Here is a 15664-nt window from a genome sequence, read left to right as displayed (position 1 = left end):
CGTGAAAAGGCCGTTGCTGAGAGTGCTAGTTAATAATTTGAATTTAATTAACCTTAATCTTTATAAAACAATAACAAAATGAAGGTATGTTTGCTTTTTTCATATCTGGTGGAATTTAAAAGAGGAAACAAAAAGGAAAAAGCCTACGGCACCCAGTGTTCCCAAGTACTGACAGCGCTCGACGCTGCTTAACTTCGGTGATCGGACAAGAACCGGTGTTTTCAGCGTGATATGGCCGTTACCGAGAGTGCTAGAAAATAATTCGAATTTAAATTAAGAGAGACAAATTAACCTTCATCTTGTTAAAACAATAACAAAAAGATAACATGTTTGCTTTTTTCATATCTATTGGAATTTAAAAGAGGAAAAAAAGTGAAAAAGCCAACGGCACGCATTGTTCCTAAGTGGTCTCCCTCCCAAGTACTGACTGCGCTCGACGCTGCTCAACTTCGGTGATCGGACGGGAACCGGTGTTTTCAGCGTGATATGGCCGTTGCCGAGAGTGCTATTTAATAATTTGAATTTAATTAACCTTCATCTTTATAAAACAATATCAAAAAGAAGATATGTTTGCTTTTTTCACATCTGGTGGAATTTAAAAGATGAAATAAAATTGAAAAAGCCAACGGCACGCAGTGTTCAAAGTTTCAAAGTTTCAAAGTTTATTTGTCATAGTTTTGTACAAAAGGTCATGGGGAGGGACCAAGTCTTCAAGCGACTTATTGCCCTCCTTAAATTTTTTAAGATTAACGTCAATTGGACAACAAAATGAAATAAAGAACATTAAAAGAGAATGAACATAAAAAATATAAATTAAAATTAAAATAAAGTTTTGCATGTACATGAATATAGTTTAATATCTATTGGAAAACAAGACTTTTTTACTTCGTTTAATATAAAATATAAACGAGTTATGGTTCTTCTTTAAATAAAACAATTAAAATCAGGAATAACTAAATATATAAATAAAAAATAAATAAACAAATAGATCAAAGATGGCTACACACTGCCATTAAGTATATGTATTTTAAGTTTTTTTTAACTAAATTGAAGGATTTGGTATCACATATAAGTAAATAAATTTGGTTGTATTGTTTTACTCCTGCATAAGAGATTGAGTTAAGCTTTTTTGAGGTTTTGCATTGGTGGCATTCTAAAATATTGTTTGTTCTTGTTAATATGTTAGAGGAAGTTGTACTAAATAGTTTATGTACACCATTAATATTTTTATGAATAAATATTAGATTATTATACTTAATAATTTGAAATATGTCTAACGTTTTACTTTTTGCATATAATATTTTTGTATGTGATAACCAATTCACGTTATAAATACTTCTGAGAACTCTTTTTTGCTGACTGCGCTCGACGTTGCTTAACTTCGGTGATCGGACGAGAACCGGTGTTTTCAGCGTGATATGGCCGTTGCCGAAAGTGCTAGTTAATAATTTGAATTTAATTAACCTTCATCTTCATAAAACAATATCAAAAAGAAGATATGTTTGCTTTTTTCATATCTGGTGGAATTTAAAAGAGGAAACAAAAAGGAAAAAGCCAACGGCACGAAGTGTTCCCAAGTACTGACTGCGCTCGACGCTGCTTAACTTCGGTGATCGGACGAGAACCGGTGTTTTCAGCGTGATATGGCCGTTGCCGAGAGTGCTAGTTAATAATTCGAATTTAAAGTAAGTGAGACAAATTAACCTTCATCTTTTTAAAACAATAACAAAAAGAAAATATGTTTGCTTTTTTCATATCTATTGGAATTTAAAAGACAAAAAAAAGAGAAAAAGCTAACGGCTTGCAGTGTTCCTATGTGGCCTCCCTCCCAAGCACTGACTGCGCTCGACGCTGTTAAACTTCGGTGATCGGACGAGAACCGGTGTATTCAGCATGATATGGCCGTTGCCGAGAGTGCTAGTTAATAATTTGAATTTAATTAACCTAAATCTTTATAAAACAATAACAAAATGAAGATATGTTTGCTTTTTTCATATCTGGTGGAATTTAAAAGAGGAAACAAAAAGGAAAAAGCCGACGGCACGCAGTGTTCCCAAGTACTGACTGCGCTCGACGCTGCTTAACTTCGGTGATCGGACGAGAACCGGTGTTTTCAGCGTGATATGGCCGTTGCCGAGAGTGCTAGTTTATAATTTGAATTTAATTAACCTAAATCTTTATAAAACAATAACAAAATGAAGATATGTTTGCTTTTTTCATATCTGGTGTAATTTAAAAGAGGAAACAAAAAGGAAAAAGCCGACGGCACGCAGTGTTCCCAAGTACTGACTGCGCTCGACGCTGCTTAACTTCGGTGATCGGACGAGAACCGGTGTATTCAGCGTGAAAAGGCCGTTGCTGAGAGTGCTAGTTAATAATTTGAATTTAATTAACCTTAATCTTTATAAAACAATAACAAAATGAAGATATGTTTGCTTTTTTCATATCTGGTGGAATTTAAAAGAGGAAACAAAAAGGAAAAAGCCAACGGCACCCAGTGTTCCCAAGTACTGACTGCGCTCGACGCTGCTTAACTTCGGTGATCGGACGAGATTCAGTGTATTCAGCGTGATTTGGCCGTTGCCGAGAGTGCTAGTTAATAATTCGAATTTAAATTAAGTGAGACAAATTAACCTTCATCTTTTTAAAACAATAACAAAAAGAAAATATGTTTGCTTTTTTCATATCTATTGGAATTTAAAAGACAAAAAAAAGTGAAAAAGCTAACGGCAAGCAGTGTTCCTAAGTGGCCTCCTTCCCAAATACTGACTGCGCTCAACGCTGCTAACCTTCGGTGATCGAAAGGAACCAGTGTATTCAGCGTGATTTGGCCGTTGCCGAGAGTGCTAGATAATAATTTGAATTTAATTAACCTTCATCTTTATAAAACAATAACAAAAAGAAGATATGTTTGCTTTTTGCATATCTGGTGGAAATTAAAAGAGAAAACAAAAAGGAAAAAGCCAACGGCACGCAGTGTTCCCAAGTACTGACTGCGCTCGACGCTGCTTAACTTCGGTGATTGGACGAGAACCGGTGTATTCAGCGTGAAAAGGCCGTTGCCGAGAGTGCTAGTTAATAATTTGAATTTAATTAACCTTAATCTTTATAAAACAATAACAAAATGAAGATATGTTTGCTTTTTTCATATCTGGTGGAATTTAAAAGAGGAAACAAAAAGGAAAAAGCCAACGGCACCCAGTGTTCCCAAGTACTGACTGCGCTCGACGCTGCTTAACTTTGGTGATCGGACAAGAACCGGTGTTTTCAGCGTGATATGGCCGTTGCCGAGAGTGCTAGTTAATAATTCGAATTTAAATTAAGTGAGACAAATTAATCTTCATCATTTTAAAAACAATAACAAAAAGAAAATATGTTTGCTTTTTTCATATCTGTTGGAATTTAAAAGACAAAAAAAAGTGAAAAAGCTAACGGCTTGCAGTGTTCCTATGTGGCCTCCCTCCCAAGCACTGACTGCGCTCGACGCTGCTTAACTTCGGTGATCGGACGGGAACCGGTGTATTCAGCGTGATATGGCCGTTGCCGAGAGTGCTAGTTAATAATTTGAATTTAATTAACCTAAATCTTTATAAAACAATAACAAAATGAAGATATGTTTGCTTTTTTCATATCTGGTGGAATTTAAAAGAGGAAACAAAAAGGAAAAAGCCAACGGCACGCAGTGTTCCCAAGTACTGACTGCGCTCGACGCTGCTTAACTTCGGTGATCGGACAAGAACCGGTGTTTTCAGCGTGATATGGCCGTTGCCGAGAGTGCTAGTTAATAATTCGAATTTAAATTAAGTGAGACAAATTAACCTTCATCTATTTAAAACAATAACAAAAAGAAAATATGTTTGCTTTTTTCATATCTATTTTAATTTAAAAGACAAAAAAAGTGATAAAGCTAACGGCTTGCAGTGTTCCTATGTGGCCTCCCTCCCAAGCACTGACTGCGCTCGACGCTGCTTAACTTCGGTGATCGGACGAGAACCGGTGTATTCAGCGTGATATGGCCGTTGCCGAGAGTGCTAGTTAATAATTCGAATTTAAATTAAGTGAGACAAATTAACCTTCATCTTTTTAAAACAATAACAAAAAGAAAGTATGTTTGCTTTTTTCATATCTATTATGACAAAAAAAAGTGAAAAAGCTAACGGCTTGCAGTGTTCCTATGTGGCCTCCCTCCCAAGCACTGACTGCGCTCGACGCTGCTTAACTTCGGTGATCGGACGAGACTCGGTGTATTCAGCGTGATATGGCCGTTGCCGAGAGTGCTAGTTAATAATTTGAATTTAATTAACCTAAATCTTTATAAAACAATAACAAAATGAAGATATGTTTGCTTTTTTCATATCTGGTGGAATTTAAAAGAGGAAACAAAAAGGAAAAAGCCGACGGCACGCAGTGTTCCCAAGTACTGACTGCGCTCGACGCTGCTTAACTTCGGTGATCGGACGAGAACCGGTGTATTCAGCGTGAAAAGGCCGTTGCTGAGAGTGCTAGTTAATAATTTGAATTTAATTAACCTTAATCTTTATAAAACAATAACAAAATGAAGGTATGTTTGCTTTTTTCATATCTGGTGGAATTTAAAAGAGGAAACAAAAAGGAAAAAGCCTACGGCACCCAGTGTTCCCAAGTACTGACAGCGCTCGACGCTGCTTAACTTCGGTGATCGGACAAGAACCGGTGTTTTCAGCGTGATATGGCCGTTACCGAGAGTGCTAGAAAATAATTCGAATTTAAATTAAGAGAGACAAATTAACCTTCATCTTGTTAAAACAATAACAAAAAGATAACATGTTTGCTTTTTTCATATCTATTGGAATTTAAAAGAGGAAAAAAAGTGAAAAAGCCAACGGCACGCATTGTTCCTAAGTGGTCTCCCTCCCAAGTACTGACTGCGCTCGACGCTGCTCAACTTCGGTGATCGGACGGGAACCGGTGTTTTCAGCGTGATATGGCCGTTGCCGAGAGTGCTATTTAATAATTTGAATTTAATTAACCTTCATCTTTATAAAACAATATCAAAAAGAAGATATGTTTGCTTTTTTCACATCTGGTGGAATTTAAAAGATGAAATAAAATTGAAAAAGCCAACGGCACGCAGTGTTCAAAGTTTCAAAGTTTCAAAGTTTATTTGTCATAGTTTTGTACAAAAGGTCATGGGGAGGGACCAAGTCTTCAAGCGACTTATTGCCCTCCTTAAATTTTTTAAGATTAACGTCAATTGGACAACAAAATGAAATAAAGAACATTAAAAGAGAATGAACATAAAAAATATAAATTAAAATTAAAATAAAGTTTTGCATGTACATGAATATAGTTTAATATCTATTGGAAAACAAGACTTTTTTACTTCGTTTAATATAAAATATAAACGAGTTATGGTTCTTCTTTAAATAAAACAATTAAAATCAGGAATAACTAAATATATAAATAAAAAATAAATAAACAAATAGATCAAAGATGGCTACACACTGCCATTAAGTATATGTATTTTAAGTTTTTTTTTAACTAAATTGAAGGATTTGGTATCACATATAAGTAAATAAATTTGGTTGTATTGTTTTACTCCTGCATAAGAGATTGAGTTAAGCTTTTTTGAGGTTTTGCATTGGTGGCATTCTAAAATATTGTTTGTTCTTGTTAATATGTTAGAGGAAGTTGTACTAAATAGTTTATGTACACCATTAATATTTTTATGAATAAATATTAGATTATTATACTTAATAATTTGAAATATGTCTAACGTTTTACTTTTTGCATATAATATTTTTGTATGTGATAACCAATTCACGTTATAAATACTTCTGAGAACTCTTTTTTGCTGACTGCGCTCGACGTTGCTTAACTTCGGTGATCGGACGAGAACCGGTGTTTTCAGCGTGATATGGCCGTTGCCGAAAGTGCTAGTTAATAATTTGAATTTAATTAACCTTCATCTTCATAAAACAATATCAAAAAGAAGATATGTTTGCTTTTTTCATATCTGGTGGAATTTAAAAGAGGAAACAAAAAGGAAAAAGCCAACGGCACGAAGTGTTCCCAAGTACTGACTGCGCTCGACGCTGCTTAACTTCGGTGATCGGACGAGAACCGGTGTTTTCAGCGTGATACGGCCGTTGCCGAGAGTGCTAGTTAATAATTCGAATTTAAAGTAAGTGAGACAAATTAACCTTCATCTTTTTAAAACAATAACAAAAAGAAAATATGTTTGCTTTTTTCATATCTATTGGAATTTAAAAGACAAAAAAAAGAGAAAAAGCTAACGGCTTGCAGTGTTCCTATGTGGCCTCCCTCCCAAGCACTGACTGCGCTCGACGCTGTTAAACTTCGGTGATCGGACGAGAACCGGTGTATTCAGCATGATATGGCCGTTGCCGAGAGTGCTAGTTAATAATTTGAATTTAATTAACCTAAATCTTTATAAAACAATAACAAAATGAAGATATGTTTGCTTTTTTCATATCTGGTGGAATTTAAAAGAGGAAACAAAAAGGAAAAAGCCGACGGCACGCAGTGTTCCCAAGTACTGACTGCGCTCGACGCTGCTTAACTTCGGTGATCGGACGAGAACCGGTGTTTTCAGCGTGATATGGCCGTTGCCGAGAGTGCTAGTTTATAATTTGAATTTAATTAACCTAAATCTTTATAAAACAATAACAAAATGAAGATATGTTTGCTTTTTTCATATCTGGTGTAATTTAAAAGAGGAAACAAAAAGGAAAAAGCCGACGGCACGCAGTGTTCCCAAGTACTGACTGCGCTCGACGCTGCTTAACTTCGGTGATCGGACGAGAACCGGTGTATTCAGCGTGAAAAGGCCGTTGCTGAGAGTGCTAGTTAATAATTTGAATTTAATTAACCTTAATCTTTATAAAACAATAACAAAATGAAGATATGTTTGCTTTTTTCATATCTGGTGGAATTTAAAAGAGGAAACAAAAAGGAAAAAGCCAACGGCACCCAGTGTTCCCAAGTACTGACTGCGCTCGACGCTGCTTAACTTCGGTGATCGGACATGAACCGGTGTTTTCAGCGTGATATGGCCGTTGCCGAGAGTGCTAGTTTATAATTCGAATTTAAATTAAGTGAGACAAGTTAACCTTCAAAATCCGTGACAACGATTTCTTATTGAAATTGGAATTTTAACTGTTTTTTGAATGAATATCGTTACATTTGCTTGAATTAAAGCAAAAAGTACAAAAACTATGGTTTCAGCGGTTATATTTGAAAATAGTGAAAAAATTCTCAGAAAGTGCTTCTCTGGTCGAGAAACGTCGATTTTGAAAATGTAATTAAAAATCGAGGTACATTTTTATTTACTGATCAATCGAGATGAAATCGCTTTTAATGAGTATTTTATATGTATTTAAGCTAAATTCAGTCAAAAATTTGTCCAGAAAAAAATGCACTTAAAATTGTACCGAAAAAATCGCATGTTTTTTACCTTCAAGATACAAAAACCGTTACAACGATTTCTTATTGAAATTGGAATTTTAACTGTTTTTTGAATGAATATCGTTATATTTGCTTGAATTAAAGCAAAAAGTACAAAAACTATGGTTTCAGCGGTTATATTTGAAAATAGTGAAAAAAAACTCTAAATGTGCTTCTCTGGTCAAGAAACGTCGATTTTGAAAATTCTATTAAAAATCGAGGTACATTTTTATTTATTGATCAATCGAGATGAAATCACTTTTAATGAGTATTTTATATGCATTTAAGCTAAATTCGGTCAAAAATTTGTCCAGAAAAAAATGCATTCAAAATTTTACCGAAAAAATGGAATGTTTTTTTTCTTCAAGATGCAAAATCCGTGACAACGATTTCTTATTGAAATTGGAATTTTAACTGTTTTTTGAATGAATATCGTTACATTTGCTTGAATTAAAGCAAAAATACAAAAACTATGGTTTCAGCGGTTATATTTGAAAATAGAGAAAAAATTCTCAAAAAGTGCTTTTCTGGTCGAGAAACGTCGATTTTGAAAATTCTATTAAAAATTGAGGTACATTTTTATTTATAGATCAATCGAGATGAAATCGCTTTAAATGAGTATTTTATATGTATTTAAGCTAAATTCGATCAAATATTTGTCCAGAAAAAAATGCATTCAAAATTTCACCGAAAAAATGGAATGTTTTTTTTCTTCAAGATGCAAAATCCGTGACAACGATTTCTTATTGAAAATTGAATTTGAACAGTTTTTTGAATGAATTTCGTTACATTTGCTTGAATTAAAGCAAAAATACAAAAACTATGGTTTCAGCGGTTATATTTGAAAATAGTGAAAAAATTCTCAAAAAGTGCTTCTCTGGTCGAGAAACGTTGATTTTGAAAATGTAATTAAAAATCGAGGTACATTTTTATTTATTGATCAATCGAGATGAAATCACTTTTAATGAGTATTTTATGTGCATTTAAGCTAAATTCGGTCAAAAATTTGTCCAGAAAAAAATGCATTCAAAATTTTACCGAAAAAATGGAATGTTTTTTTTCTTCAAGATGCAAAATCCGTGACAACGATTTCTTATTGAAATTGGAATTTTAACTGTTTTTTGAATGAATATCGTTACATTTGCTTGAATTAAAGCAAAAAGTACAAAAACTATGGTTTCAGCGGTTATATTTGAAAATAGTGAAAAAATTCTCAAAAAGTGCTTCTCTGGTCGAGAAACGTCGATTTCGAAAATGTTATAAAAAATCGAGGGACATTTTTATTTATTGATCAATCGAGATGAAATCACTTTTAATGAGTATTGTATAGGTAAATAAGCTAAATTCGGTCAAAAATTTGTCCAGAAAAAAACTGCATTCAAAAAAGTACCGAAAAAATCGCATGTTTTTTTCTTCAAGATACAAAATCCATGACAACGATTTCTTAATGAAAATTGAATTTGAACAGTTTTTTGAATGAATATCGTTACATTTGCTTGAATTAAAGCAAAAAGTACAAAAACTATGGTTTCAGCGGTTATATTTGAAAATAGTGAAAAAATTCTCAAAAAGTGCTTCTCTGGTCGAGAAACGTCGATTTCGAAAATGTTATAAAAAATCGAGGGACATTTTTATTTATTGATCAATCGAGATGAAATCACTTTTAATGAGTATTGTATAGGTAAATAAGCTGAATTCGGTCAAAAATTTGTCCAGAAAAAAATGCCTTCAAAATTGTACCGAAAAAATCGCATGTTTTTTTTCCGTGACAACGATTTCTTATTGAAAATTGAATTTGAACAGTTTTTTGAATGAATATCGTTACATTTGCTTGAATTAAAGCAAAAAGTACAAAAATAATGGTTTCTTCGATTGTATTTGAAAATAGCGAATAAAGCTCAAAATGTGCTTCTCTGCTCGAGAAACGTCGATTTTTAAAATGTTATTAAAAATCGAGGTACATTTTTATTTATTTATTGATCAATCGAGATGAAATCACTTTTAATGAGTATTATATGTGCATTTAAGCTAAATTCGGTCAAAAATTTGTCCAGAAAAAAATGCATTCAAAATTTTACCGAAAAAATGGAATGTTTTTTTTTCTTCAAGATGCAAAATCCGTGACAACGATTTCTTATTGAAATTGGAATTTTAACTGTTTTTTGAATGAATATCGTTACATTTGCTTGAATTAAAGCAAAAAGTACAAAAACTATGGTTTCAGCGGTTATATTTGAAAATAGTGAAAAAATTCTCAAAAAGTGCTTCTCTGGTCGAGAAACGTCGATTTTGAAAATGTAATTAAAAATCGAGGTTCATTTTTATTTATTGATCAATCGAGATATAATCACTTTTAATGAGTATTTTATATGTAAATAAGCTAAATTCGGTCAAAAATTTGTCCAGAAAAAAACTGCATTCAAAAAAGTACCGAAAAAATCGCATGTTTTTTTCTTCAAGATACAAAATCCATGACAACGATTTCTTAATGAAAATTGAATTTGAACAGTTTTTTGAATGAATATCGTTACATTTGCTTGAATTAAAGCAAAAAGTACAAAAACTATGGTTTCAGCGGTTATATTTGAAAATAGTGAAAAAATTCTCAAAAAGTGCTTCTCTGGTCGAGAAACGTTGATTTTGAAAGTGTAATTAAAAATCGAGGTACATTTTTATTTATTGATCAATCGAGATGAAATCGCTTTTAATGAGTATTTTATATGCATTTAAGCTAAATTCGGTCAAAAATTTGTCCAGAAAAAAATGCATTCAAAATTGTACCGAAAAAATGGAATGTTTTTTTCTTCAAGATGCAAAATCCGTGACAACGATTTCTTATTGAAAATTGAATTTGAACAGTTTTTTGAATGAATATCGTTACATTTGCTTGAATTAAAGCAAAAATACAAAAACTATGGTTTCAGCGGTTATATTTGAAAATAGTGAAAAAATTCTCAAAATGTGCTTCTCTGGTCGAGAAACGTCGATTTTGAAAATTCTATTAAAAATCGAGGTACATTTTTATTTATTTATTGATCAATCGAGATGAAATCACTTTTAATGAGTATTATATAGGTAAATAAGCTGAATTCGGTAAAAAATTAGTCCAGAAAAAAAATGCATTCAAAAGAGTACCGAAAAAATGGCATGTTTTTTTTCTTCAAGATACAAAATCCGTGACGATTTCTTATTGAAAAGTGAATTTGAACAGTTTTTTGAATGAATATCGTTACATTTGCTTGAATTAAAGCAAAAAGTACCAAAAAAAATAGTTTCAGCGGTTATATTTGAATATAGTGAAAAAAAACTCAAAATGTGCTTCTCTGGTCGAGAAACGTCGATTTTGAAAATTCTATTAAAAATCGAGGTATATTTTTATTTATTGTAGCGTGAAAAGTCATAACTTTTCCACAATACCTGACAACCATTCAGTTTCTGAGCTTCCGTGGCTCAATGGTTAGCGCGTTCAGCTGTTAACCGAAAGGTTGGTGGTTCGAGCCCACCCGGAAGCGGTGTTATGGGATCTCAAATGTAACGTAAAAAGTCAGAGTTTTTCCACAATACCTGACAACCATTCAATTCCTGAGCTTCCGTGGCTCAATGGTTAACGCGTTCGGCTATTAACCAATAGGTTGGTGGTTCGAACCCACCCGGGAGCGGTGTTATGGGATCTCAAATGTAACGTAAAAAGTCAGAGTTTTTCCAGAATACCTAACGAACATTTAATTTTTGGGCTTCCGTGGCGCAATGGTTAGCGTATTCAGCTGTTAACCGAAAGGTTGGTTGTTCGAGCCCACCCGGAAGCGGTGTTATGGGATCTCAAGTGTAACGTAAAAAGTCAGAGTTTTTCCACAATACCTGAAAACCATTCAATTTCTGAGCTTCCGTGGCTCAATGGTTAGCGCGTTCGGCTGTTATCCAATAGGTTGGTGGTTCGAGCCCACCCGGGAGCGGTGTTATGGGATCTCAAATGTAACGTAAAAAGTCAGAGTTTTTCCACAATACCTGACGAACATTTAATTTTTGGGCTTCCGTGGCGCCATGGTTAGCGCGCAGCGCGTTCAGCTATTAACCGAAAAGTTGGTGGTTCGAGCCCACCCGGGAGAGGTGTTGTGGGGTCTCTGATGTAACGTAAAAAGTCACAGTTTTTCCACAATACCTGACGAACATTTAATTTTTGGGCTTCCGTGGCGCAATGGTTAGCGCGTTCAGCTGAAAACCGAAAGGTTGGTGGCTCGAGCCCACCCGGGAGAGGTGTTGTGGGGTCTCAGATGTAGCGTGAAAACTCATAACTTTTCCACAATACCTGACAACCATTCAGTTTCTGAGCTTCCGTGGCTCAATGGTTAGCGCGTTCAGCTGTTAACCGAAAGGTTGGTGGTTCGAAGCCGTGTTATGGGATCTCAAATGTAACGTAAAAAGTCAGAGTTTTTCCACAATACCTGACGAACATTTAATTTTTGGGCTTCCGTGGCGCAATGGTTAGCGCGCAGCGCGTTCAGCTGTTAACCGAAAAGTTGGTGGTTCGAGCCCACCCGGGAGCGGTGTTGTGAAGTCTCGAATGTAACGTAAAAAGGCAAAGTTTTTCCACAATACCTGACGAACATTATTTTTTGGGCTTCCGTGGCGCAATGGTTAGCGCGTTCGGCTGTTAACCGAAAGGTTGGTGGTTCGAGCCCACCCGGGAGCGGTGTTATGGGGTCTCAAATGTAACGTAAAAAGTCAGAGTTTTCCACAATACCTGACGACCATTTAATTTTTGGGCTTCCGTGGCGCAATGGTTAGCGCGTTCGGCTGTTAACCAAAATGTTGGTGGTTCGAGCCCACCCGGGAGCGGTGTTATGGGATCTCAAATGTAAGGTAAATAGTCAGAGTTTTTCCACAATAGCTGAAGACCATTTCATTTCTGAGCTTCTTTGGCTCCATGGTTAGCGCGTTCGGATGTTAACCAATAGGTTGGTGGTTCGAGCCCACGCGAGAGAGGTGTTGTGGAGTCTCAGATGTAGCGTAATAAGTCAAAACGTTTCCACAATACGTGACAAATATGTAATTTCTGAGCTCCCGTGGCTCAATGGTTATCGCGTTCGGCTGTTAACCAATAGGTTGGTGGTTCGAGCCCACCCGGGAGCGGTGTTGTGGGATCTCAAATGTAACGTAAAAAGTCAGAGTTTTTCCACAATACCTGACAACCATTCAATTTCTGAGCTTCCGTGGCTCAATGGTTAGCGCGTTCGGCTGTTATCCAATAGGTTGGTGGTTCGAGCCCACCCGGGAGCGGTGTTATGGGATCTCAAATGTAACGTAAAAAGTCAGATCTTTTACGTTTGAGACCCCACAACACCTCTCCCGGGTGGGCTCGAACCACCAACCTTTCGGTTAACAGCTGAACGCTCTAACCATTGCGCCAAGGAAGCCCATATATTAAATGTTCGTCAGGTATTGTGGAAAAACTCTGACTTTTTACGTTACATTTGAGACCCCACAACACCTCTCGCGGGTGGGCTCGAACCACCAACCTTTCGGTTAACAGCTGAACGCGCTAACCATTGCGCCACGGAAGCACAAAAATTAAATGTTCGTCAGGTATTGTGGAAAAGATCTGACTTTTTACGTTACATTTGAGATCCCATAACACCGCTCCCGGGTGGGCTCGAACCAACAACCTATTGGATAACAGCCGAACGCGCTAACCATTGAGCCACGGAAGCTCAGAAATTAAATGTTCGTCAGGTATTGTGGAAAAGTTATGACTTTTCACGCTACATCTGAGACCCCACAACACCTCTCCCGGGTGGGCTCGAACCACCAACCTTTCGGTTAACAGCTGAACGCGCTAAAAATGCGCCACGGAAGCCCAAAAATTAAATGTTCGTCAGGTATTGTGGAAAAACTCTGACTTTTTACGTTACATTTGAGACCCCACAACACCTCTCCCGGGTGGGCTCGAACCACCAACCTTTCGGTTAACAGCTGAACGCGCTAACCATTGCGCCACGGAAGCCCAAAAATTAAATGTTCGTCAGGTATTGTGGAAAAGATCTGACTTTTTACGTTACATTTGAGATCCCACAACACCGCTCCCGGGTGGGCTCGAACCACCAACCTATTGGTTAACAGCCGAACGCGATAACCATTGAGCCACGGGAGCTCAGAAATTACATATTTGTCACGTATTGTGGAAACGTTTTGACTTATTACGCTACATCTGAGACTCCACAACACCTCTCTCGCGTGGGCTCGAACCACCAACCTATTGGTTAACATCCGAACGCGCTAACCATGGAGCCAAAGAAGCTCAGAAATGAAATGGTCTTCAGCTATTGTGGAAAAACTCTGACTATTTACCTTACATTTGAGATCCCATAACACCGCTCCCGGGTGGGCTCGAACCACCAACATTTTGGTTAACAGCCGAACGCGCTAACCATTGCGCCACGGAAGCCCAAAAATTAAATGGTCGTCAGGTATTGTGGAAAACTCTGACTTTTTACGTTACATTTGAGACCCCATAACACCGCTCCCGGGTGGGCTCGAACCACCAACCTTTCGGTTAACAGCCGAACGCGCTAACCATTGCGCCACGGAAGCCCAAAAAATAATGTTCGTCAGGTATTGTGGAAAAACTTTGCCTTTTTACGTTACATTCGAGACTTCACAACACCGCTCCCGGGTGGGCTCGAACCACCAACTTTTCGGTTAACAGCTGAACGCGCTGCGCGCTAACCATTGCGCCACGGAAGCCCAAAAATTAAATGTTCGTCAGGTATTGTGGAAAAACTCTGACTTTTTACGTTACATTTGAGATCCCATAACACGGCTTCGAACCACCAACCTTTCGGTTAACAGCTGAACGCGCTAACCATTGAGCCACGGAAGCTCAGAAACTGAATGGTTGTCAGGTATTGTGGAAAAGTTATGAGTTTTCACGCTACATCTGAGACCCCACAACACCTCTCCCGGGTGGGCTTGAGCCACCAACCTTTCGGTTTTCAGCTGAACGCGCTAACCATTGCGCCACGGAAGCCCAAAAATTAAATGTTCGTCAGGTATTGTGGAAAAACTGTGACTTTTTACGTTACATCAGAGACCCCACAACACCTCTCCCGGGTGGGCTCGAACCACCAACTTTTCGGTTAACAGCTGAACGCGCTGCGCGCTAACCATGGCGCCACGGAAGCCCAAAAATTAAATGTTCGTCAGGTATTGTGGAAAAACTCTGACTTTTTACGTTACATTTGAGATCCCATAACACCGCTCCCGGGTGGGCTCGAACCACCAACCTATTGGATAACAGCCGAACGCGCTAACCATTGAGCCACGGAAGCTCAGAAATTGAATGGTTTTCAGGTATTGTGGAAAAACTCTGACTTTTTACGTTACACTTGAGATCCCATAACACCGCTTCCGGGTGGGCTCGAACAACCAACCTTTCGGTTAACAGCTGAATACGCTAACCATTGCGCCACGGAAGCCCAAAAATTAAATGTTCGTTAGGTATTCTGGAAAAACTCTGACTTTTTACGTTACATTTGAGATCCCATAACACCGCTCCCGGGTGGGTTCGAACCACCAACCTATTGGTTAATAGCCGAACGCGTTAACCATTGAGCCACGGAAGCTCAGGAATTGAATGGTTGTCAGGTATTGTGGAAAAACTCTGACTTTTTACGTTACATTTGAGATCCCATAACACCGCTTCCGGGTGGGCTCGAACCACCAACCTTTCGGTTAACAGCTGAACGCGCTAACCATTGAGCCACGGAAGCTCAGAAACTGAATGGTTGTCAGGTATTGTGGAAAAGTTATGACTTTTCACGCTACAATAAATAAAAATATACCTCGATTTTTAATAGAATTTTCAAAATCGACGTTTCTCGACCAGAGAAGCACATTTTGAGATTTTTTTCACTATATTCAAATATAACCGCTGAAACTATTTTTTTTGGTACTTTTTGCTTTAATTCAAGCAAATGTAACGATATTCATTCAAAAAACTGTTCAAATTCACTTTTCAATAAGAAATCGTCACGGATTTTGTATCTTGAAGAAAAAAAACATGCCATTTTTTCGGTACTCTTTTGAATGCATTTTTTTTCTGGACTAATTTTTTACCGAATTCAGCTTATTTACCTATATAATACTCATTAAAAGTGATTTCATCTCGATTGATCAATAAATAAATAAAAATGTACCTCGATTTTTAATAGAATTTTCAAAA

The 15664-nt window shown here is 36.8% G+C and overlaps 2 non-coding genes and 12 pseudogenes across 2 annotated transcripts; 1 reads left to right on the top strand and 13 right to left on the bottom strand.

The window, feature by feature from the left end:
• Window positions 1–379: 379 nt before the first annotated feature.
• On the bottom strand, window positions 380–498 carry LOC149590488 (5S ribosomal RNA; annotated as a pseudogene).
• Window positions 499–1552: 1054 nt separating this feature from the next.
• LOC149590487 (5S ribosomal RNA) lies at window positions 1553–1655 on the bottom strand (annotated as a pseudogene).
• A 136-nt stretch (window positions 1656–1791) lies between these two features.
• On the bottom strand, window positions 1792–1910 carry LOC149590486 (5S ribosomal RNA; annotated as a pseudogene).
• Window positions 1911–2032: 122 nt separating this feature from the next.
• Window positions 2033–2135, bottom strand: LOC149590485 (5S ribosomal RNA; annotated as a pseudogene).
• Window positions 2136–3426: 1291 nt separating this feature from the next.
• On the bottom strand, window positions 3427–3545 carry LOC149590484 (5S ribosomal RNA; annotated as a pseudogene).
• Window positions 3546–3667: 122 nt separating this feature from the next.
• On the bottom strand, window positions 3668–3770 carry LOC149590483 (5S ribosomal RNA; annotated as a pseudogene).
• Window positions 3771–3905: 135 nt separating this feature from the next.
• Window positions 3906–4024, bottom strand: LOC149590482 (5S ribosomal RNA; annotated as a pseudogene).
• Window positions 4025–4856: 832 nt separating this feature from the next.
• Window positions 4857–4975, bottom strand: LOC149590481 (5S ribosomal RNA; annotated as a pseudogene).
• Window positions 4976–6030: 1055 nt separating this feature from the next.
• LOC149590480 (5S ribosomal RNA) lies at window positions 6031–6133 on the bottom strand (annotated as a pseudogene).
• Window positions 6134–6269: 136 nt separating this feature from the next.
• On the bottom strand, window positions 6270–6388 carry LOC149590479 (5S ribosomal RNA; annotated as a pseudogene).
• A 122-nt stretch (window positions 6389–6510) lies between these two features.
• Window positions 6511–6613, bottom strand: LOC149590478 (5S ribosomal RNA; annotated as a pseudogene).
• Window positions 6614–6960: 347 nt separating this feature from the next.
• On the bottom strand, window positions 6961–7063 carry LOC149590477 (5S ribosomal RNA; annotated as a pseudogene).
• A 3969-nt stretch (window positions 7064–11032) lies between these two features.
• On the top strand, window positions 11033–11105 carry TRNAN-AUU (transfer RNA asparagine (anticodon AUU)). The gene has a single exon. It is a non-coding gene; the product is annotated as a tRNA-Asn (tRNA).
• A 3887-nt stretch (window positions 11106–14992) lies between these two features.
• Window positions 14993–15065, bottom strand: TRNAN-AUU (transfer RNA asparagine (anticodon AUU)). Its single transcript has one exon. It is a non-coding gene; the product is annotated as a tRNA-Asn (tRNA).
• Between the last annotated feature and the right edge of the window lie 599 nt (window positions 15066–15664).

The sequence above is a fragment of the Phalangium opilio genome, unplaced genomic scaffold (assembly GCF_054372755.1).
Source record: "Phalangium opilio isolate 3A_F unplaced genomic scaffold, DU_Popi_V2 ptg000505l_1, whole genome shotgun sequence".
Lineage (NCBI taxonomy): Eukaryota > Metazoa > Arthropoda > Arachnida > Opiliones > Phalangiidae > Phalangium > Phalangium opilio.
Note: the sequence above shows the minus strand (reverse complement) of the source record. Positions and strands in the feature narration are given on the sequence as shown.